The sequence below is a fragment of the Rhincodon typus genome, chromosome 7 (assembly GCF_021869965.1).
Source record: "Rhincodon typus isolate 14 chromosome 7, sRhiTyp1.1, whole genome shotgun sequence".
Lineage (NCBI taxonomy): Eukaryota > Metazoa > Chordata > Chondrichthyes > Orectolobiformes > Rhincodontidae > Rhincodon > Rhincodon typus.
The window spans coordinates 82397970-82421156 of NC_063338.1; the positions used below are offsets into that span (position 1 = coordinate 82397970).

The 23187-nt window shown below is 39.7% G+C and overlaps 1 protein-coding gene across 1 annotated transcript in view; it reads right to left on the reverse strand.

The window, feature by feature from the left end:
- LOC109927471 (zinc finger protein GLI2-like) overlaps positions 1–23187 on the reverse strand; it is a 372063-nt gene that overhangs the window by 292001 nt on the left and 56875 nt on the right. Inside the window, exon 2 of the mRNA XM_048599255.1 lies at positions 18322–18381. The gene's annotated coding sequence lies outside the window, so the exon portion shown is untranslated. The remainder of the gene's footprint in view (positions 1–18321; positions 18382–23187) is intronic.

The window sequence follows — 23187 nt, forward strand, 5'->3', positions numbered from 1 at the left end:
CTTATCTGCCAGATCAATCTCACACCCTCTTTTTGCTCTTCTGATTTTCCTCTCAAGTGAGGTCCCACACTTTTTATAGTCATCTAGGGATTCACTTGAGCCTGACAGCTTAAACCCAATGTATGTCTTCTTCTTTTTCCTGACTAGAGCCACAACATCCCTCATCAGCCAGGGATCCCTGAACCTGCCAGCTTTTCCCTTCATCCTAACAGGGACATACTGTTCCTGGACTCTCGACATCACACTTTTAAAAGCCTCCCATTTGCCAGACTCACCCAATCGACTGCTGCTAGATCCTGCCTAATGGCCCCAAAATTGGCCCTGCTCCAGTTTAGCACCTTAACATGTGGACCTGTCCTTTCTTTTTCCATATGGCTGGTCCAGGTCAGTTTCTGGTCGATCGTTAATGCACCAAGGGGTAACCATTGTACTTCATAGTCAATGAGTTATTTTTGAAGTGCTGACACTGTTGTACGGTCAACAATCGAATCAATGTAAAGTGGTTATGTAAAACTTGCATAAAACATTGTTTAGCCTCAACTGAATCCACGTCTGTTGACACGATCCCTCATGGCAAGCTGGACAAATAAGTAAGACAGAATGGAATCCATGGCAAAGTGATACATTGGATCCAAAACTGACTTGACAGGTTGGAAGCAGAGGGTGATGTTAGAGGGTGCAGACACCCACACTTATCTCAAATACATTTCCTCACACCCTGCTTCCTGTAATATCATTCTGCCAGTTTCTCAATCTCGACTGCATCTCTTCCAATGATGCCACCTTCCACGGGATGCTTCCAACATGACTTAAATTCCCTCAACTGACGATTCCCTTCCCAATGTAGTTGACAGGACCCTCAGCCATGTCTGACCATTCTCCCACACTTCTGACTTCAACCCTTCTCTACTTTCTAGAACAAAGATAGGGTTCACCTTGTCCTCATTTTGCGTCCCACAGCCTTGATATTTGAAGGATCATCCTCCGCCATTTCTGCCATCTCCAGCAGGATACCAGCACCAAACACATCTTCCCTCTCCTCCACTGTAAGTATTCCGCAAGAACTATTCCCTCAGAGATACCTTGGTCCACTCTTCCGTCACACCTAACATTTCCTCACACCCTCCATGGCATCTTCCCATGCAACTGCAGAAGGTGTAACAATTGCCCATTCACATCCTCCCTCCTTACTGTCCAAGGCCCCAAATATACATTCCAGATGAAGCAGCATTTCAAATGTACTTCTTTTAATCTAGTTTATTGCATTTGCTGCTCACAGTTTGGTTCCTTTTTCAGTGACGAGGACAAACATGAGATTGCTAAGTACTAGGAAGTGCAGGGCAAAATGGGGAAGGGATGAGGGCAGAAGCATGGGGGATGGGTCAGCACGGCTTCCTCAAGGGGAGATCATGCATGATAAATCTGTTATAATTCTTTGAGGAAGTAATGGGTAAGTTAGACAAAGCCAGGGCATACAATCTATTTCATTTTCCAGAAGGCATTTGACAAGGTGCTGTACAGGAGGCTGCTAAATAGGGTAACAGCCAGTGGTGTTAGGGGCAAGATACTGGCATGGATAGAGGATTGACTGACTGGCAGAAGGCAGAGAATGGGGATAAAGGGGTCTTTGTCAGGATAGTAGCCAGTGACTAGTGGAGTTCCACAGGAGTCAATTTTGAGACCAAAACTATTCACGGCATACATCAATGATTTCAGTTTGCAGATGACACGAAGATAGGTAGAGGGATGTGTCATTTTGAGGAGGTGGGGAGGGTGCAGAAGGATTTGCACAAGCTTGGAGAGTGGGCAAAGAAGTGGCAGATGGAATATAATGTGGGAAGGTGTGAGCTTATGCAGTTTGTAGGAAGAATAGAGGTACAGACTATTTTCTACATGGTGAGAAGCTTCGGAAATCTGAAATACAAAGGGACTTAGGAGTCTCAGTTCAGGATTCCCTTAAAGTTAACATACAGATCCATTTGCCATTGGGAAAGCAAATGAAATACTAGTACTCATTTCAAGAGGACCAGAATACAAGAGAAGGGATGTACTGTTAAGGCTGCATAAAGCTCTGGTCAGACCACATTTTCAATATTGTGAGCAACTTTGGGTCCTGTATCTAAGAAACAATGTGCTGTCGTTTGAGGCGATCTAGAGAAGGTTTAAAAGAATAACCCCAGGGATGAAGGGCTTGTCACATGTAGACCAGTTGAGGACTCTGGACCTGTCCTTAATTTAGAAGGATGATGGGGTATCTGATTGAAATTTACAGAATACTGAGAGGTCGAGATACAGTAAAGATGATGTTTCCAGAGAGGGCACAGGCGAACTGAGATGAAGAAGAATTTTTGCAGCCAGAGTGTGGTAATCTGTGGAACTCACTGCCACAGAAGCTTGTGGAGGCCAAGACATTGAGTGTATGTAACACAGAGATAGGTAGGTTCTCGGTTAGTAACGGGATCAAGGGTTACAGTGAGAAAGCAGGAGAATGTGGTTGACAAACATATCAACCTGTTCCTTATTTAGCAACCTCCTATCTAGGCTGCGCAGATTTGATGGGCTGAAAGGCCTAATTCTGGGCGTATATCACACGGTCGAACACAGACGTAAGAATGACCCCACCTTCCAATTGCTTTCCATTTCTATAAACTGCCTTGCTCCCATGCTAACATCTCCATCCTGGGAGACCTCCATTGTTCCAACAAAGCACAAGGCAAGCGCAACAGAAAACACCTGATTTTCTTCTTGGGCACTATTTAGCCTCTAGAACTGAATTTTGTGTTTCACAAGCTCAGAGCATGACCTCTGTATTATCAATTTTTCTTACATTGTCCAACCCCTACCCCATCGCCCTCTCTCATACACACTTATCGACACACACAGCCTTTTTGTCTTTTTGACTTTGCTCTCAGCAGAACAGACAATTTTTTAAAACTTTCTACGCTTTCATTTATATCCATTTTACATTTCTATCTCTCCTTCGTCACGATTAGCAAGCCCTTAAATCTTTGGCTCCGGGCACCCTCACAATCTGTTCCACTTGCTCCTCTTTCCTCTCTGTCTACAGCGAAAACACCACCATTTTCCAGCTCCTTTCAGCTCTGAAGTTCAGTCATACTGGACTTGAAATGTTAGCTCTGTTTTCCCTCTATGGACACTGCTGGACTTGCTGAGTTCTCCAGTACTTTCTGCTTTTATTTCAGTTTACCAGCATCTGCAGTATTTTGCTTTTATTTAAATGTCAGGGTTGGTTTTACACCTAAAACCTAGAGTGGAATTGAATCCATGGTCTTGCAACCTGCAGCAAAAAGTGCTGAAAGTGGAGTTGAATCCCCTCAAACATTTGCAGCAGAGATTTTACATGGCATCATGAGGTAAGATAAGGTAGCTGATATTTAGCTTTCCAGTTGTGTTTGGATCGGAATGAAATCAAATTTCCGCATTAAAAAAGAACCACGATTTTAGATGAACCCTTGAGTTTCAGTCACTGATAGATGAGAAAAGTTTCAAAACTGAAAATGGCATTAAACTTCAAAATATAGTGAACATTCAGAAAGATAATAACAGACTCCAGGAGGACATAGGCTAGTTGAACGGACAGACACCCAGAACAGATTCAATGCCAACCATTTTGAAGGAACAATGAGAAGAAGCTGATGGGTTAGAGATTGAAGAGGAGCCATGAAAAGATAATTCGACAAATATGTAAAAGGAGAAAATAAATGCTCAGGAAAGAGCAAAGGAGTGGGACGAGCTGGGTTCCTCCTCTTAAGAGTTAGATCAGACCAGATGGGCTGAATGGACCTTTTTTCGCCTGTCTTATTCTTTGAGTTTATGAAAACCTGGCCGATATTAGTACCTAAGTGCGGAACTGGAGGAAACCAGCATCAAAGGAACAGGAAAGCTGACGTTTTGGGTCGGGACCCTTCCTTGTTACCTCTGACTCCAGCATCTGCAGTTCTTTCTATCCCATATTAGTACCTGCAAGGTTTCATCTGAACACATGATTGAAAGAACAGAAGCAGGCAATGGCCTAGTGGTATGATCACTGGACTGTTAATCCAGAGACACAGATAACGTGTTGGGGACCCAGGTTCAAATCCTGCCACGGCAGATGGTAGAATTTGAATTCAATAAATGTCTGAAATTAAGAATCTAATGATGACCATGAATCCATTGTCAATTGTTGGGGGAAAAACCCATCTGGTTCACTGATGACCCTTCAGGAAGGAAACTGCCATCCTTAACTGATCTGGCCTACATGTGACTCCAGACCCACAGTAAGTAGGGCAATTAGGGGCGGGCAAAAAATGCTGCCTAGCCAGCGACACCCTCATCCTGTGAATGAATAAAGGAAAAAAAAGGTAGTGGCCTGACTCAATACAAACTGCATGAGATCATGAACTCAGCACAAAATATGGGGCTGGTTAGGTTATCAAATTTCAGCATTAAGCTGATGAATACAAATATCGATCTAGGGTGCAACTGAGGAAAAAATATGATCTCAAATGCTGAAATTGTGTGTCATTGAGACATGTAGTGTCTCTCAAAGTGATCCCAGCCGCAAAGTGTGCGGGAAGCAGAATCTTTAAAAGAGTCACTAAATCAGAAGACTGTGAGGAAGCAGTAACAATCCTTCTCAACACAGTTTGCTGAAGTAAATTATGCAATTATCTGAGCTCAGCAACATTCAGTTCTATCTTCAGTCGCTCTTTCTGTTCCTCCTCCCTGACAGATCTGCTGAATCTATCTCCTGATCAGTATGTAAACACTACACTAAATGAAAGTCTTGCATGCTGCACCATACATGCAATATAACCAAGATAAAGTTTGAATGTAATTACATTGCTACAGTTCTGAAATGCAGGATCAGCTCAGTAAAATGATTAATGATTTTCCTTCCAGGTTTGTTGTCTTTGTAAGCATTGCGCTAGAACACTTTGTAACCTGATACACGATGAGGAAATGCCTTTCTGCTCTTTAAAACAACAATTCTTGACTGTAGTCATTTGATGTATTCGTCAGCCTAAAAAGCTTCTTTTCCAAAAGTCAACTATCTGATCTATCTCTGCAAATTTTCCCTCATACTAAATTTAATATATTACAGTTCAGGCTGTTTAAGTTGAAATGTTCTCTTTTGGATACTTAATTCTCAACAGTCTTAACCATTTAAGGAACATTTATGGTTGTGGGACAAAACACTGTCAAACCAGCTGCAACATGTGTGAATAAAACATGCTGAATTGAATATGTAACTGCCAATAGCTGTACCAAAATTTAGTCTCCGCAAGCAAATACTGACATGAAAAACTGTCTTCAGAGTCATCACCGTTAAAGAAACAGTGGATCTGTTTTCATCCGACTTCCAATAACATATGGGTTATGGTATTGAGGTGCTGACCATCATAAACATCAGGAGCTCTTTCTACACAGTGCTCGTGAAAACCCAGCTGCTTTTCATCTGCTCTCTTACCTGTGGGAGGGAGCCAGCATGATGAGGGTATCAGCGACTTGCAGGAATGTGCATGTGTGCATTGGGTCTGAGATTAGGACACAGCCCATTTACAATGAGCTATGAGTTCAAACAAAGCTCACTCGCATGTACTCCTGCTAATTAAATGCTAAGCATTAACAAGAACTCCTAAGCAACAGGTACAAGCCCAAGAGGTTTTTTTTTGCCACTCCGTAGATCGTTGCTTACAAGTCAACCTTGCATATAAACCATTTTTCCAGTATCTGAAACCACGCTTATAGACTTACATCTCCCCTCATTTTTTTGCCAAGGAATGCTACACTCAGTACGACTCAGCATCAACAATGCCGGGATGGAAGATATAAATATATGTTATGACCAATGTTCCCTCTAAGCTGCAGAGCTAAAGGTCTACACATAGCTATCAGTATGCTGATGCCTTTTGCAGCATTCACGTCTGGTTCTGGGAGTTTCTACCAAGCACAGACCTTGTAGATCCATGTAGAATAAAAAACATTAGCAGGAACCACGTGTCTATACATTTTTTGGGTTTTGATCCATTGCCATAACATAGATTATTCGTTTTAGAATTGGACTTTTTGAAAGATAGAGGTTGATGGCTTTCAGTCAGTTCTGTGCAAATTGAAAAGGTCAGAGGTCCCTAAACCACCATCATTAAAGACAAGATGACCTGGTCATTATCACTTTGCTACTTGTGGGGTCTTGCACAAATTTTTCCAAAGTTGACTATAAAGCACACTGGAACACCCCAGGGTTGTGAAAGTCACTATATAAATGGAAGTCTTTCTTTTCTCTTTAAGTAGGTGTTATGGGCTTACACTCCAGAGTTAACAGACTGTAAGTCAGATTCTCACACTTGCCTCTATGTCTAAATGATGTAACCAAAAAATTCACACCCAGATCTGGACACATAATCCAAGCTGGCATTTCAATGCACTGTTGAGGGAGTTCTGCATTCTTGGAAGTGCTGTCCCTACAATCAATCATTAAACTGAGACCCTTGTACTGACAGCTATTAAAGAGATCTTGGCACTATTCTAAAATTGCAGAAAGTTTCTCCCTTAACTTCTCTTTTAGCTATTATCAAAACCAGATTCGCTGGAGATATGTTGATGATATAATGCCTGTAAGCAATGTAAGCTGGTGCAAATGCAACAGTTCTAGAATTAGAATTAGAATTAGGTTTATTGTCACATGTACTCAAGAACAGGGATACAGGATTACTGTGAAAAGTGTACAAAGTCGCCATTTCTGGTGCCATCTTAGGTACAAAGAGACCTAAGTATAAAATCTTAGGTATAAATTAGAAAATTAAGAAATAAAATTAAAAGATCAACTTTACAGTCCACTTCTACTTCTAAGCTTAATAGTAAAGGAAGTTTTGTATGAGTGTTGATGTTTCAGGTTAGGACCCTTCTTCAGACCCAAAACATCAACTTTCCTGTTCCCCTGATGCTGCCTGGCCCGCTGTGTTTTTTTAGCTCCACACTGTGTTGTCTCTGACTCCAGCATCTGCAGTTCTTGCTATTGCTATGTCTGGTGTGCCTTTTTAAAAGACTCCCTAATCTATTACATAAATAGAAAAGTATAGCGCTTAATCTCACTAAAGTGTTAAGTAAAGTGAATCCTGAAGCACAAAGGGCAATATTCGATGAAGTCAGAAGTATCTTTTCCCAGACAGTGATAGAGAATTCTTCATCTAAAGGAAACAAAATCAAGTGGACTGATTGTAGTGAGACAGTGAGGAGAAGGAGCATGTGGTCTGTCACCAGTGATGGCACAGTGACTAAGGGTAGAGTTGGCAAGGGATAAACAAACAGATGGTTAAAAACCAAACCACTATCCATGCCTTCCAGAGATGCTGCAGCCGGTCACAGGAAGAAACACAAAACTGATCTCGTACCATGTTTTTTTTTGAGTTCTGCCTCTCAATCTAAAGCCAGGAGACTGGGTTTTAACCTCCCTGAACTCCTAAGGATCACTTGGGCTCCCATTAGCTCAGATTTACTCTTAACTGTCTGAGCTTCTGATTCTTCAAGTACCAGAGTAAATATAAAAACAAGCAGGAACATCAAAGAGCAATTGAATAATGGGGATTTGGGCTCCTCTGGCAGACTCCTAGGAATTTCTTTTGGGAAGAATCCAAAGAAAGCGCTGAAGAAGGTTAGAATAGGAGCGGTGCACTGAGTTATAAAAAAAACTTAATACTGAAGTAAATGTACAATTGCTTTTCTTTTGTTGATTTTGTAAATATTTTTGTTTCAGTACAAAATGCTGAAGGCATCACTGGGAATTGTTTGAGAGAGTTGTCAGGTCCTGTAGAGTCAGGTTACATGAATGAATAAATCAGAACTGATACGCCCAGGTTTAATGACTATCCACTAAAGTTAACTGGTGTTCTTCACACCATCAGGTTCAGAAATTCCAAAAACATAGTCCCCTAATTATACGTCAGCGCTTGCTCATAAACAAGAACGTTTGCCAAAACAACAACCAGGCTGCTGAGAGGGGAAAAAAATTGTAAGTGTTAATCCGAGTTTCTTTCACATCAGTTTTTCCCCTTGTTCTCCTCCATCCTTGCAGTGGTGACTCCAAGTGAGGATTCCGTGTTTTTTTCACTATACCAGACAGTGGGATAATGTTGAACTATTCAACTCTAGGAGGCAGTCCAACAAGCTAGAAAAGCCGAAACAGATAACTCCTATACCCAACTTATGGGCTTTTAGCCTAAAAAGGGAAAACTCATTCTGCACTGGACAGTTAGTCCTCATGCTCACCAGTCAGAGGGTTTAATTCCCACTTTAGAGAGCTGATCAACAAAATCTTGGTGCAGCACTGAGGAAGCACAGAGCAGTCAGAGGCGCCACCTTTTGGATAAGATGTTAAACTGAGCCATTGCTTGAACGCACAGCTAGACCCAAAAGATCCACGCAACATTTTCTCATGGCGAGTGAACCCTGGTGGTCAGTCCAATATTTATCCCTCAATCAACATCGGAGAAACAGATTATCTGGTCATTAGCACATTGCTAACTGTGGGACTTGCTGTGCGCAATTTCATAACTTCTAACAATAATGCGCTTTAAAAAAAGTACTTAATTGGCTGCATTGTGAAAGAGGCAGTGAAAGGTGCTATATAAATGCAAGTTCTCACTTTTCTATACAACAGACTAATCTGATCACCCCTTACATAAAATTACCTCAAAAGTTACTGTTATGGAACAGACCAAACCCCCTCAAAATATATTAAGAAGACAGTCCAGACCCTAACTTTTTCTTATTTTAAAGGTAAGTGTAAGGCTTTGTGTTTTGGATGCAATTCAATCATTCAAACTATTCCAGTTCGTGCAAAACACACTTTATTCATACAAATACAGTGAAAATACAGACAAAATTTTTAAAAAACTGGCTTAATTGTAACTTTGTTGAAGTGCTTAACAAAATAATGTACATATGAACTACTACTAATTAACTGTCCCAATATAGTAACATCCCATAAACACACCCTTGGCAAAGGCAAATTCAGTAAAACAGATTGTCTCACATGCAATTCTTGGAGCAGGGAGAGAACCCCAGCTTTTAGCTGTAACAGAGAGAGGAATAAGAGCTTCCACATCCAGCTTCAAGACCCCAGCAACTGCAGAAAGCCAAACCTAAAAATCGTGGTTGTTATGGAGTTTGACCCCACCCATTCAGGCTGCTTCGACTGTTCCAACTTAAAAGAAAACCCAAGGCCTCACAAGCTGTCTACTTTATTGGCTTTGAGCTGACTATCATCACCTCTGTCTCAATCTTTCTTCATTAAAAGAAAGCCAGGATAAAGTATACCTCTTAAAGCCATAGTATCATCATCTCACTCACTGCTCCCACCACATTGCAAAACACTGTACAGGTAGTTCTGCTATAACGGGCGGTTCATTAATGCGAATTCGCTGTAACATGCTTGATGAATAGTGGATGCTGTTTGTATAACGCAAACTTTCTGCTGTTCAGGTATAGCGATTTCCCTATAACACAATTTTCTATGGGGACTTTCTATAGCGCAAGGTCACACAAGAACGCAACTGTTGTGTTATAGGAAAACTACCTGTATTCTTTAAAACTGAAAGTAAAATTCCCTCAACACCTTCCTCATCAAATACTTCCAGGATTGGGACAGCACGGTGTCAGATATAGGGTAAAGCTCACTCTACTCTTTTAAATTAAAAGTAATTGGAAGTTAAGGTTCCTCGACACAGTCCACATTAAACACTCCTGGGACAGGGTCAGCATGGGGTTATGCATAGAGTTAAACTCTTTTTTAAACTGAAAGTAAAGTTTCCTCAACATTGTCATCTCCAAACATTCCAGGGACTGGGACAGCACGGCGTTAGATACAGGCTAAAGCTTCTTCTACTCTTGCACTAAACAGGAAGTCAAAAATAATAATGAAACGGCCCCATATTGAAATAAAACACAAATTAGCAGTCAAACAGAAACTAACGTCATGAAACAGAAACTTACTAAATCAAAATAACTTTGTCCAGGTTGATGATGCACCTCAGCCCCTGTGGTGCCCACTGATCTCTAATGGCCTCTATGTGCCAGTGAATACTGTGTGCTCCATTTCCAGGGACATCAGAGCGCGAACATAACTGCGAAAGAGGGGCAGATGGTCAGGAATGACAAGCACTGTCTGGGCCTGTTGATGGCCATCATGGCCAGGCCCAGATGCAGAGCCATGAGAAGGCCCTTAGACTTGGCTGCTCCTCCCTGCACTGGGTGCGCATAGATCAGGAGCATGAAACTGACATGCAACCAGAAATTCAGGAGCAGTCCTAAAAAGGACTGCAAATGGAAACATTCTATGTATAAATGAAAAGCTGCTTTCTCCAGGCCAGAAAAACTACACGTGGCCTGGTAACCAGTGAACTTACTCGATCAGCTGATTGCATGGGACTGCTGTGTGCAAAACTCTCCAGCCCAGATGCCCAATGGAAAAGAGAAAAACCTCCAACAACAGACAGCAAAACATCATGCCAAGGTGTGTCTGGGCAGCGGGCGAAGGTGGGGAAGTGGGGAGTGCCCAGCAGGAGCCCGTACAAGAAACACTTCTGTCGCAGTGAATTCCATAGGCCCACCATCCTGTGGGTGAAGAAACTTCTTCCCATGACTACCCCAAAAGGCCTATGCACCAATCCCAGACCATTAAGGGGAGGCAATGGCCTAGTGGTATTATCACTGGACTGTCAATCCAGAGACCCAGATAATGGTCTGGGGATCCGGGTTCGAATCCTGCCATGGCAGATGGTGGAATTTGAATTCAATTAATATCTGAATTTAACAGTCTGATGATGACCATGAATCCATTGTCAATTGTCGGAAAAACCCACCTGGTTCACTAATGTCCTTTAAAGAAGGAAACTGCCATCCTTACCTGTGAACATCCTACCTGGCCTACATGTGACTCCAGACCCACAGCAATGTGGTTGACTCTTAACTGCCCTCTGGGCAATTAGGGGTGGGCAATAAATGCTGCCTAGCCAGCGAAGCCCTCATCCCGTGAATGAATAAAAAATAATGATCAGGTTATGGACTGCCCAGTCATAGCAAAAATACCCCCTTCATCCCCACATCCACCCTATCCAATCCCATCAGATTCCTATAGTCTTCCGTGAGACCACCCCCATTCCAGCGAACATAGTCCCAACTGACCCAGCTTCTCCCTATATGCCAGTCCTGCCATCCCAGGAATTGGTCAGGCAAATCTTTCCTGTACTCTCTCAATAGGCAGACCATCCCTCCCTCGAGGAGACCAAAACTGCGCACAATTTGAGATGAGGTGGAACCTCTTCACTGCAGCATTGTGAATCTCAGAGTTCAGTACCTCGGAGGGCTGTGAGTGCTTCGTTGTTGAGTATAATCAAGGTTCAGATCAATAGATGTTGGACACTGAGGAAACCAAGGGATATCAAGATAGGGGTGAAAGTAAAGTCATCGGCTATGATTATACTGAATGGCAGAAAATGTTCAAAGGATCAAATGACCTGCTCCTAACTCCTAGTTCTTACAATCTTAGTACCAAGGGAGTGGCGTACTGGAAAAATTGTATTATTTGGATGTTAGATGAGGGCTGTGTTTGGCTCTCTAGCAAATGTAAAATGATTCTGCTAGAGATGCTCTGGGGATCATTCATCCCTCAGTTGATATGACCAGAAGCAGATGATTTGGCTCTTTGCTGTTTGTGGGACCACCTTCTGTGCAAATTGCACACTCTGCTTCCTTGAGAAAAGTAGGTTGATTGACTGTGAAGCATTTTACAGTGATGTAGAAGTGATGGATGGCACGATATAAATGGAAGCTCTTCCCTAAATGTGGCTGCTGATGAGTGGTTATCCATGCTTTTGCAAGGAATGAAAAGCTTGGCAATTTTCCTCCCCACTCTGTGGCCCGGTTTAACCGAAGCTCCCAAACACCAGCCAGTTGAGTTTAGCTAACAACGAAAGGAGATCCTCGTGGAAGCAATTTAGCTTCACACCAAAGGCAGGCTCCATCACGAAAAACCCAGGCCTTGGCAAGCCTGTTTAAATTTCCATCTCGCTGTCCCCGAGGCGTCACTGATTTAATTCTGGCACCATTTAAAAATAAAAGTGCTATAATGACAGACATTATGAATACGAAACTGGCAGCAGTTCAGAGGATGCACATTCAGTCACCCTGCCAAAAATCTGAAAACGCCACTTCCTTTGAAGTTAAACTAGGTCAAGGTTCCTTTGCCAATAATGTCTTGGGTGGGACGTTGCATAATATCAATGAGCCTAAACAGCTACTCATACAGAAAGGTCTTGGAGGCTGACTGATCATCCAACAATGTTCCAGCATTACTTCCACTGATGGTTTCGCCACCTCAAGCAATTATTACATGGTAGTCGCAGAATTAGATCAGCAAAATAAACTGCTGATGGCTCCAGCCTATGTCCTCTGATGTTTTCTTTGGTCGCTGGCCAACATGTTTCTTTTTTCCTTTCCCTATGAGCCTTACTTTACTGCTGGGAGAAATCCAGTGATCAAAAATGTAGGCTATGATTCACAATTTTTTTGACACCAGTAATGGGAAACTGAATATCATCACTCCCCCTTCACCACCCACCAATGTAAATGGGATCGCTTCAATAACCAAACATAATTAAACACATCTTTGTACAAAGTACAAACAGTAGCCTGACAAGATACAATGCCTACAATTGGAAAACAAGTGTCCTATAAAAAAGTTATTCGCTGAACAAACGTAAGAGATTTTAGTCTAAGTTTGCAAAAAAAGGGCTTGCTGAAAGCCCATTTTACACCCTTAGTCCTTTAGGACAATAGAGTATACAGGTAATTACCATCATGTACATTGAGCAAAATGAATGTTGATTATTCATTTGGCCGTAAACATTTATTGGGGATTTGGTGAATCCTGGAAGAACAGCATACAGATCAGTGTCTATTAAATAAACATCAAAGAACATTCTAATAATTACAAACAAGTGGATACACACAATTTCCTTAAGTGCCATATTGCAGCAAAAGAGGAAACATTTTCCTTGAAAAGAAAACACCCTTTTATCATTCGAGTTTATAATGCTTAAGTGAACACAAACATGATTTGTTGAATAGAATGTTGCATTATTAAAAGTGCTATCTTGCAAATGAGACATTAAACTAAGGTTTGATCTGCATCCATACTCAAGATTTCGGGAGAACTGTATGAAGAAGAGCAGAAGGGTTCTCTTCGTGCCCTGACGAATGTTTATTCCTCAAACCCAACCTTAAACAGGTCAGCTGGACAGTACTGCTCTATGAATCTTACTGTGTGCTAAATGACAGCGACATTTCTTGTGAGTTCAGTAATACTTTATTCATTGTTAAACTCTTTGAGACTCCAGAATTGTGAAATACACTATATAACTGTCTTTTTCCTTTACAAAGAGTAAAAAATTATATTTAAAATGAATTATTAAATGAATAATAAGAACTTTTTCAAGAATTGTGTCTGTAGTACAAATGATGGAACTATCTAATTCAACCAAGACAGGAGGTATAAATGTACCACCTATGAATACATATGAAAGCCAAAGCAGAGATGATCTCATCTAATTTTGATGATTAGATCAGATTCATGCTGTAACATGTGTAGAATGCATAAGACTTGACTTGTTCTAACTTTTCAGCAAAATTAACACTATCGTCTGTCTACAACAGAAAGGAAGGAGGGGTGTTTTTATATACACACATACACATATATAAAATATATATATATAGATTTTTATGACCGCAGTTGATATTATTATTGGATAAGTCAGATCTTAGTCTGAAATGCTACTTGATAGATTTGTTTTTTGTTTTAATGAGATGGTCTTTAACTGGGACACAAACACACAATGCTGTAGATTTGCTATGAACAACAAAATAGAAGCTCATTATGCAAAAAAGAATAAACCAAACTAGTTATATATAACACATATTTAAAGATATTAAAATGCACAGTAAACTACAATCCCATTTATCCAAACCACACTCTTTTACAAATTTCACATCAAAGAGAAGATTTTTTTCTATATTACACATAGTTGTGGCTTCCATCTTCAGGTCTTGAAAATTTGATCACCTCTTCTTTGAATCTTCACACAACTGAATTTACACTCTCTCAGCTTCAAACAGTCCCTTCAGAGTTTCAACCAAGCTCATCTGGTCGAGAGCTTTAAACTAAACTCCTTACACTGAAGTAACCTATTTCTTGACAGTTCTCCCTTTGTCAGCAAGCGCTTTGCAAAGCTGAACCCTAAAATCTTTTCTAAGCTATGTGTGTTTCCACTAATAAAAATAAAATAAAATAAATCTCTGAGTTTGTACACTTAAAGCCTAATGCATCCCTGTTTATTTTGTTCAGTTATAAAAGCTCTCCCAACAAAAACAAAACTTCACTATAGCTCAGCCATTCTCCCTCTCACTGTCTCTAAAAGCAATCACCACGGCTACTGAAATACTTACAAGTTAATCATTAAACACCTTCAGACACACAAACCAAACCCACATGCCACTAGTTCAAATCCAGACTCTAAAATACCTGTTATTAAAGTATAGATAAATTACAAAGTATGTGAACACACACACACACACACGCACAATTTGTTCTTAGCAAATGCAGTTAGGAATGCTATTATATAATAAAGCTCAATCTGTTGCTAAGCACAATTCAATGTCTTGCTCCAAGAATCAGCATAAATGGTCACAGCAAGAACCTTTCTATTCCCAACATATTTTCTGTCTAGGTGCACCCTGTCATCAATGGTGTCAGTTTACAGCTCATGCCTCCCAATCCCTGAAGCACCTAACAATCGTTATACTTAATAGTTTTAATTACTTGTCCTAAAGAACAGTTGTTACATTTAATTGCTGTCTTCAAACAAAGTCTTTCTTCCAATTTCATTTTAAAGGCCAGCACAGCATTGGCGTTGTTTCTTCCAATGCCCCAGCAGAATAGTTAATGTTGAAAAATATAAGAAATCAGTTCAATGGTGGCTCATTACATTAGTAAGATGTCTCTCAGTATGAAAAAATTGCAGAATCTTTTGGGGTGCTTTAATTGTTGCCACAAAGCAGGAATTCTGCATTGGCAACAGTGATGATTAACATTGGTGAGATTAAAAAGCAAGAAAATAAAAGGTCCTGCCTTTAGATAGTGCCTTCCACCACCTTGATATATCCTTGAGTGCTTTACAGCCAATTAAATACTTTATTTCTAAGCCTAAAACTAGAATTGTTTTATTTTCTGGTTAATCGTTTTGCAATAGTGCCATGAATGTAAAATTATTTTTTCACAGCCAGTTCAGGTTAAGAGATGTACTGACAGCCAGTGTTGGCTATTCACCATTAAATCCTCTCCACTCCCTTTACAAATTCCAGGTTATGGTCTTCAACCACTGTTGCTTAACAATCTGATCTATGTTTGCCGAGGGCTTCAACTGTTTCAGTTAGCATTCATACTTTTCATCACTAGTTTTTTCAGAACTTCACCAGGGATCAATCTAATTAAAATTATTCCATCAGTCTGCCCTCTTAAGGCATGATGATTGGATTGGTTTACAGACTAGACAATGGTCCTTTGGACTTTGAGTGACTCACTTGATGATTTTGAGAGTCCATTCACTATTCTGTAAGCTTTAAATGTGTTTACAATGCTGTAGAATACTCTCTACTATTTAACTAATTGCAAATAGACACCCACTTCACAGGCTTAAGTACAGCTTCTAGACTGACAGGTCCCACTAGGACACTGCTGCACAGGTGCGGGGTCGGGGGAGGTGGTGCCACCTTTTGAAAGAGCTGGTAAAATTGAGTTCCTGACGGAGCTATTGGGTTGGGGGCGGGGTGGGGGGGTTATAAAAGTCATTATTTTGAAGAAGAGCAAGGGCCTTTGCCCTAGTACACAAACAGAGGCTGCTGGAGAAACTCAGCAAGTCTGGCAGCACCTGTGCAGACAGAAACAGAGTTAATGCTATGAGTCCAATCGAACTCTTCTTCGGAGCTGGTTTTCCCTGAGGTAATATTTATCCCTCAATTAATACCATGATAGCTATGAGTTATCTGGTATCAGCACTTTTCTAAATGTGGAACTTTGCTGTACAACAATGACCGTATAGAGAATCCCTGGGTTGCAAATGGGTTCTGTTCTTGAGTCCATTCACAAGTCGATTTGTATACAAGTTAGAGCACGATGCAGGACAATACAAAATAGATATACAATAAACAATTCGTAAGTACAAGAAAATGTTCACATGTCAGATCTTTAAAACTACACTTTACAGGATCATGCTGGTAAGTCGAACATTCATAAATCAGTGAACCCCTGTACCTGCAAAGTACTTGTTGGATGCAGAGTACTTTGGGACCCCTGGGGTTGTGAACAGTGCTATATAAATGTAAGTCATTTGTTATTGAAACAATTGATCCTGTACATGGATCAATGTGGAGGTACTGTGGGAAAGCAATGCCCAATGAAAGCTTCTTCCAATGGTTTCTATTGTAATGTCACTGTCACACCGAGTGAGTTTTGACAACTTATCACCTGAAATATATAAGAACATGTAAACAGCAATGTAGAGGGCCACTTTATGTGTTTCAATGATGTTGGTTGAAGGATGAATACTGGCCAAGACAATAACACAGAAACAGGAATAAGATATGTAGCCCCTTTGAGCCTATTCTTTCGTTCAGTGAAACCATGACTGTCATTAGACCCAAGGAGCAGGATTCCCTTGGTCTTCCTCAAATGGTATCATTATTAGTTGTGTTCTCTCAGGGTTAAATATTGGTCACAGTCCTGCAGAGAATTCCCATGCTGTTCTTCTTCAAAAAAAATCAATATCTCCTGACTCACACTGAAGTCAGTGCAGCTGACATCATCATCGTGCGCCCTGAAGAGGAAGTCAGTACCCACTCCACCTGAGCTAAATGGAAGTAAAGCATGTGTCCTCTTGCAGCACTCATGGGTGTTGACTTCTGCCTTCAAGTCTGCCTTTGTTTGTCAGGTTGGCATCTCAGTATTATTGTAGACAAAAGTACTCCCCCTCTCTGCTGGATTGTTTTTTAGGAGGATTTCTAGGGAGGCACCACCAAAGCATTGCTAATTACTTTCTGCCTGGTCTCCGAAAACAGTAGGGGTGGATAAGGGTGATGTGCTGACGTTCAGTGATGCTTCCTATGTTGCCGAGAGTAAAGGATTGTCCATATTGTTAAATTTAGCACCAAATGTTCCCAGAAGGCCTCATTACTTCCTGTCTATAGAATGTGGCACATTATCAACATATAAATATGTAATAAGCTCATAAGAAGCATTATTGCATAAGAGCAGATGTCCCTCCAACTCTGACATCCACCTCCACACTTAGGCTTGAATAAAACAACATTCTGTCCAGAGTTAAGCGTTCAAGAAAATAGCCTTTCATGAGAATTCTTCTGGTGAAAGGTCATGAACATAAAGCGTAAACATTTGCTTCTTTCCGATGGATGCTCGCTAACTTGTTGAGTATTTCCAGCATTTTTTTTAATTTCACTATAACCCCTGCCATTTCCTCTTCATCTTTTTAAGAAGATGAACCTGATCAGCTATATTGGAACACACCTCGGGACCAGGTGGAGTTTGAAATTGGCCTTTCTGTCTCATAGGTAAGGAAACTAGTACTGCATGACCCTCACAATTATCAACTTACTGTGATAAACTGATAAATTAACTGACGCGATTGCATTGCAAGATTTGACCACAAGGTATGTCTGTGGAGCACGATTCCAAAGTTTATTCTCAACTCTATCAACATTTCACATGCCAACTATAACCTGTGCTCAATATGGTTAGCAACTCACTAAGAATTCATTCACTAATTCAGCAACTGATTTGCACTGTTTTCCCTCACACACACCCATATACATTGCTTGCTTCATTGGAAATTTGACTCATGTGATTCTCTTTCCAAATTCAGTGGATTTGTCTACTTGAAAAATTGGAATTTCTTGTCAAAGCCAAGCAATCATTTTGCTTGATTCAGGGCAGTATTGTTAGTATAACCCTCCTTCTGTCACCAATTGCTAATATTAGTTTGTACAGTACCACTGCAACATGCTTCAATAATGATCTCGGTGATACTACTTGTAGAAGTCATAATATGATGATAGCAAATACCAATTATTAGAACAGAATTTTAGCAACATGGAAGAATGTTCTTAGATATCGAAAAGGTAAGACAACCAGCTGTGAATTAATTAACAACAATTGAAAAGACATGGAAAGTGGATTCTGATTTCACTTACCTTTCTTATAAATAAGGGCACTAGGGTTTCTTCACTTTACTGTGGAATATTTGCAGTCATCTGCCAAACAGAACATTCAAAAAAGAGGTATTAATGAAATTGCATGTTAATGGTTACACAGTGACATGCAGCAGTTCTGGGATAAAAGAGCTGTAGCATTCCAACAACGCTGCAGATTAAATGTACAAATTCAGGACGTATCCCTAAATAAAGAGCTGCTGTGCCTATTTGTGAAAATAGCACTTTTAACATCTCAAAGTATTGCAAGTAAAGCTACTGTTAGAATTTTTAATAAATCACCTCAGTCTTTGAATAATTTCGATTTTCTGAAACATCTAATCCATTCTATCTTTTTCTGTTTGTACACTGTGCATTTGCAGAATTGTACAATACATGGGGTTTAATTATTAGGATTCTGCAAGTTTTGCAATAGCATGAACATACTTTCCTGCTATAAAAATGATCTTCCATCTTTTTCTTATTATTGTTATTATAATTAAAAGCTAGCATGTCAACAAACTCTCTGTCCTCATTTCACAGACTACCAGGCTATATTTCTGAAAATGGTCCCTCCAATGAATCCAAAACATTTTGAAACAAGATTACACCATTTCTTTTGTAAAACAAAACAACTTTCAATAAGAGTACTGAGAGAATTAAAGACTTGCATTTTCTCACACCTTACAGAACTCGGAAATGTACCAAAGGGTTTCACTTAACAGGGAATTATTTTAAATGCCATGTTTTGTTTGTGTAGGCAAAGTTACCAATTTTTCCACTATAACTATCACCCTTCTGAATTGAAAACTATCATTATTTACATACAAAGCCACATTGTATAAAAATATCAGATTTGTACGCACACCATGATTGTTGACTGTAAGTGCTCATATATTTTAACTCAAACGCATGTGGATTTATAAATGCACGGCAAAAAACTTTACATTCCAAATGACTAGACCTCAAACCACTTCATTGGCTATGAAGTATTTTGAGATGATCTGCAATTGTAAATGGCATTGTATAAATGCAAGTTCCATCAATTTAACACCCACATTCATTCAAGATGAGCAAACTCATCCCTGTCATTGTTTCAAAGCCACATAACTATTAATGATATTGTGAAGAATAAGATGAATATATATTTCTAATTTTTAATAATACTTTACAAAGCAGTATACTGAGCGCTTATGCAAAATGAACGTTCTGAAGAAAAGTAAAATCAGATTCAAAACGTTAACGCTGCTACTTTCTCTGCTAATCCTGCCACACCTGCTAAGCTTCTGCAGCACTTTGTCTTTTTATGACACTTCTATAAGGTCTGATTTGCATTACCGAGAGAATCAAAAAAGGTTCCTTAAAAAGTACTTTCTTTTAAAGGACAAAACGTAGCTCTGAAGCACTATAAACATAATATTCTGCAGCAATGTTCCAATTCTTTAAGTAGTTTGATACTGGCTGCCTTGAATTGCGAAGTAAAGGGCCAACAGGTTTATTTTTAATCTACTTCTTTATTGTTCGTGTTATCTGGTGGCTCCTGACACTTTCAAATGCAACATCAATCACTTGATAAATGACTGGAAGTTCTGGTCAGCTTTGGTCATCAGCGACCACAGCGAAGGAAATAATTAGATAATCACCTCACTGCAAGGAGCAAATAATAAGAGGAGGATGATAACTATCGCTTGGCACTCCCCCTGCAATCCCACCACCACCCCCAGCCAACTAAAGAGCCCGAGTGGAGTTATTAAACGTGTCCACGGTTGACAGCACTTCCTTTATTGGGTGACCAGGCCTGTTTGCTGACTGACGAACCACAGCTGCTCTAAGGATTCAAGTTCATTGAGGTTAGGCTGCTGCAGACTTTCTGAATGGCTTCATTCATACAATTATATATATATATATATAAAAACTATATTATATAAAATATATATACATATATATAAAACTTTTTCTCCCCTCCTTTGCAACAAGGGAATTCTACATCCCACCAACCATATTATAGGATTTCCATGTCCCTGAGGGATTAAAACCAAATGTAAATTATTTAGAATAGCAGAAGCCATACATCACAGAATAGCCCCTCTTTTCTCTCAGCCTTCTTTCTGTTGCAATGCTGCATGTGATATGCTTTTGAACTTTTAATTTTAAGCACAGCCAACTTGCAGGAATGTTAAATTAAGACCAATAATTTAGAATATGATTGGGCCCTTCGTTGACGATGAGAATTCAGATCCCTGATCCTCACCTTTCAATTCATTGTTACTTGTAATTAATTTTTATTTGATTAAATATGAATTGTGGGTGTTTACGATTTTAAACATTAATGTAATTTTAGTTTCCTACTCCAACTTGTTTTGCAAGGTCTCCAAACTGCAAATTGCTAATGCAGGCCACAATGTCTATGCCCTACACTAGTGAATGCTAGAACATACTTTTCTCAATATACTTTGAACTTATTCGTTTATTGTATCCATGGTCAGAATGTCGATCTGTGAAATACTTAAAACCAGAATGTCCTGTTACTGGATTACTAAAGATTGAAGCCCTTTTGACTGGATTCTAAGGTCTGGTAGGTTTTCTCATTGCATGTCGCCTTTTTGAGATGCAAAGACCCTATTATTGTCCTGATTTTGTAAGCAAAATAGAAAGAACATATATTCTGGATCAAATCATTCATTTCAGAACACTGAATTGTCAGGCTTCTCCTTTCAGAGGGCTACAATGCCCTTTTATGTACCATCCTTGGAGTTCTGTACTCAACATATGCCATCAATCATCAGGAAAGTGGTGGCATCTATTATTAAGGAAGTCCTAACAGTCCACTTTGGAAAGTGTAATATGATTAGAACAAGTTAACATGGTCTTATGAATGAGAAACCATGTTTGCCAAATGTATTGGAATTCTTTGTGCATGCAACTGATAGGCTAGCTAAAAAGGAACCAGTAGATGTTGTATACTTGGATTACCAAAAGGCATTTGGTGAGGTGCCACATGAAAGACTAACATACAAAATAAGGTCTCACAAAATTAACAGTTATATAGGAAAGGCTAGGCATAAAGGCAGCATTTTAAAGTTAGCAGGCTGTGACAACTAGAGTGCTGTTGGCGTATCAGATATTTACAATTAATGTTAATGTCTCAGACAAAGAAACACAGAATAATGCATTTATATTTGCTGATGATACAAGGCTAGAGAGGGGCAAAGACAGCCTACAAATAAAAAGGTTAAATGAGTGGGCAACAAGATCGCAGTTAGTGGATAATGTGGGAAAGTGTGAGGTTATTCACATTGGCTGTAAAAGCAGAAAAGCAGAATACTGTTTTTTAAAATTGTGAAACATGGAAACACTAATGTTTGGAAACATGTGGGTGTACTCATTCAAGGAATACAAACAAATAGCAGGAAGGAAAAACAAATAATTTAAAAAAGCATACTGAATATGGGCCTTTATTGTAAGGCATTAGAATACAAGAATAAAGAGATCTTGCTACAGTTGTAGAGGGTGTTGGTATGATCACACATAGAATACTATGTGGAATTTTGATCCCAACGTTTGAAGAATGAAATATAGCATTTGTTTTCGAAGCAGTACAGCAATTGTTCACTGGATTGGTTCGTTGAGTGAGATGGTTACTTTCAAAATTTGACTTTGATGGAATGACATTTAACCTCCTACCCATATGTTAATAATACATTGGCTATGTCTGAATCCACAGCAGCATATAAAAATTCTCTTATATGTCATAATGGGCTCCATCCTCTGCTCAAATTTACTTTTGAAATGGATCTGTCAAATCAACTCCTTTCCCTTGATGTCCTAGTTCAGAATTTGGGGTTCTCCAATACTGTCTACTGCAATCCTACCTTCACTGGTCTGGATACATGTTGGAACTCCTACAATTCCACTTGCTGTAAGATTGGCCTTACTGGAATCCTTGTAAATAGGGTCCGATCCATTTGCTGATTGTGCAAATAGGGGACATCAAATCCGTCCCCCAGAATCAGATCAGTTCTTGCTATAAATTGCATAAATCATGAACAGACCCAAGAGTGTCATTTTTGGTCCGGAGAACCACCCAATCTACTTCATATTACATTATCTGAAAAGAAACAGCAACTGATGAAGCTAGCTGTTTCACACAGCTACTTTGTAGTGGCAACACAAGTACTGTTTGCCACTAACAAAATGCTAACATAAAGTCAAAAGGATATTCCACCTATCAAACAGATGAGTTCAGTGGCATATGAATTTCAGTGCTGGTGTCATTCTTAACAGACCGTACAATGCAAAGACTGGCAGGTTATATCAAACAACATATCTCTTCAGTGGTTCACAGCAAGCAAGGTACTGATCTTATCTAACCAGGCTGCACTTGCAAAATTTAAAACATAGTGTCCAACAACTGATGTGATTCTATAATTGGACAGCATTTGTTAAATAGTGTAGAGTGTGTGAAGATGTATGCTGATAATTAATTTATAATGGTCCATCTGGTGCTTAAGTGTCCACATTTGTATGCATTAGAAGCTTGATATTTAATGCATAGGACCCTGTTGTTCGCAGACAAAAAGAATATGTACATGCAATGTACCTGTTTCAACCAAACAAAACTGGTGACACCTATTCTCAGTTTCATGTCCTAGGGCATTGTCTTGACCAATTAGAGTTAATTTGTGTGGTTTAATATTTTTAAAAAATGTTTTGCAGTTAACTGTCAGTCATCATCTAACTGATGCATTCACCATGGCAACACCTCTCCTAATCAGAGTTCACTTGCTAATTAATCAGCCCTCTCCTGTTTTATAGACAGTATGAGTCTTGTACATCCAATACTCTGGTAATTCCTGTGAATTATCCTGA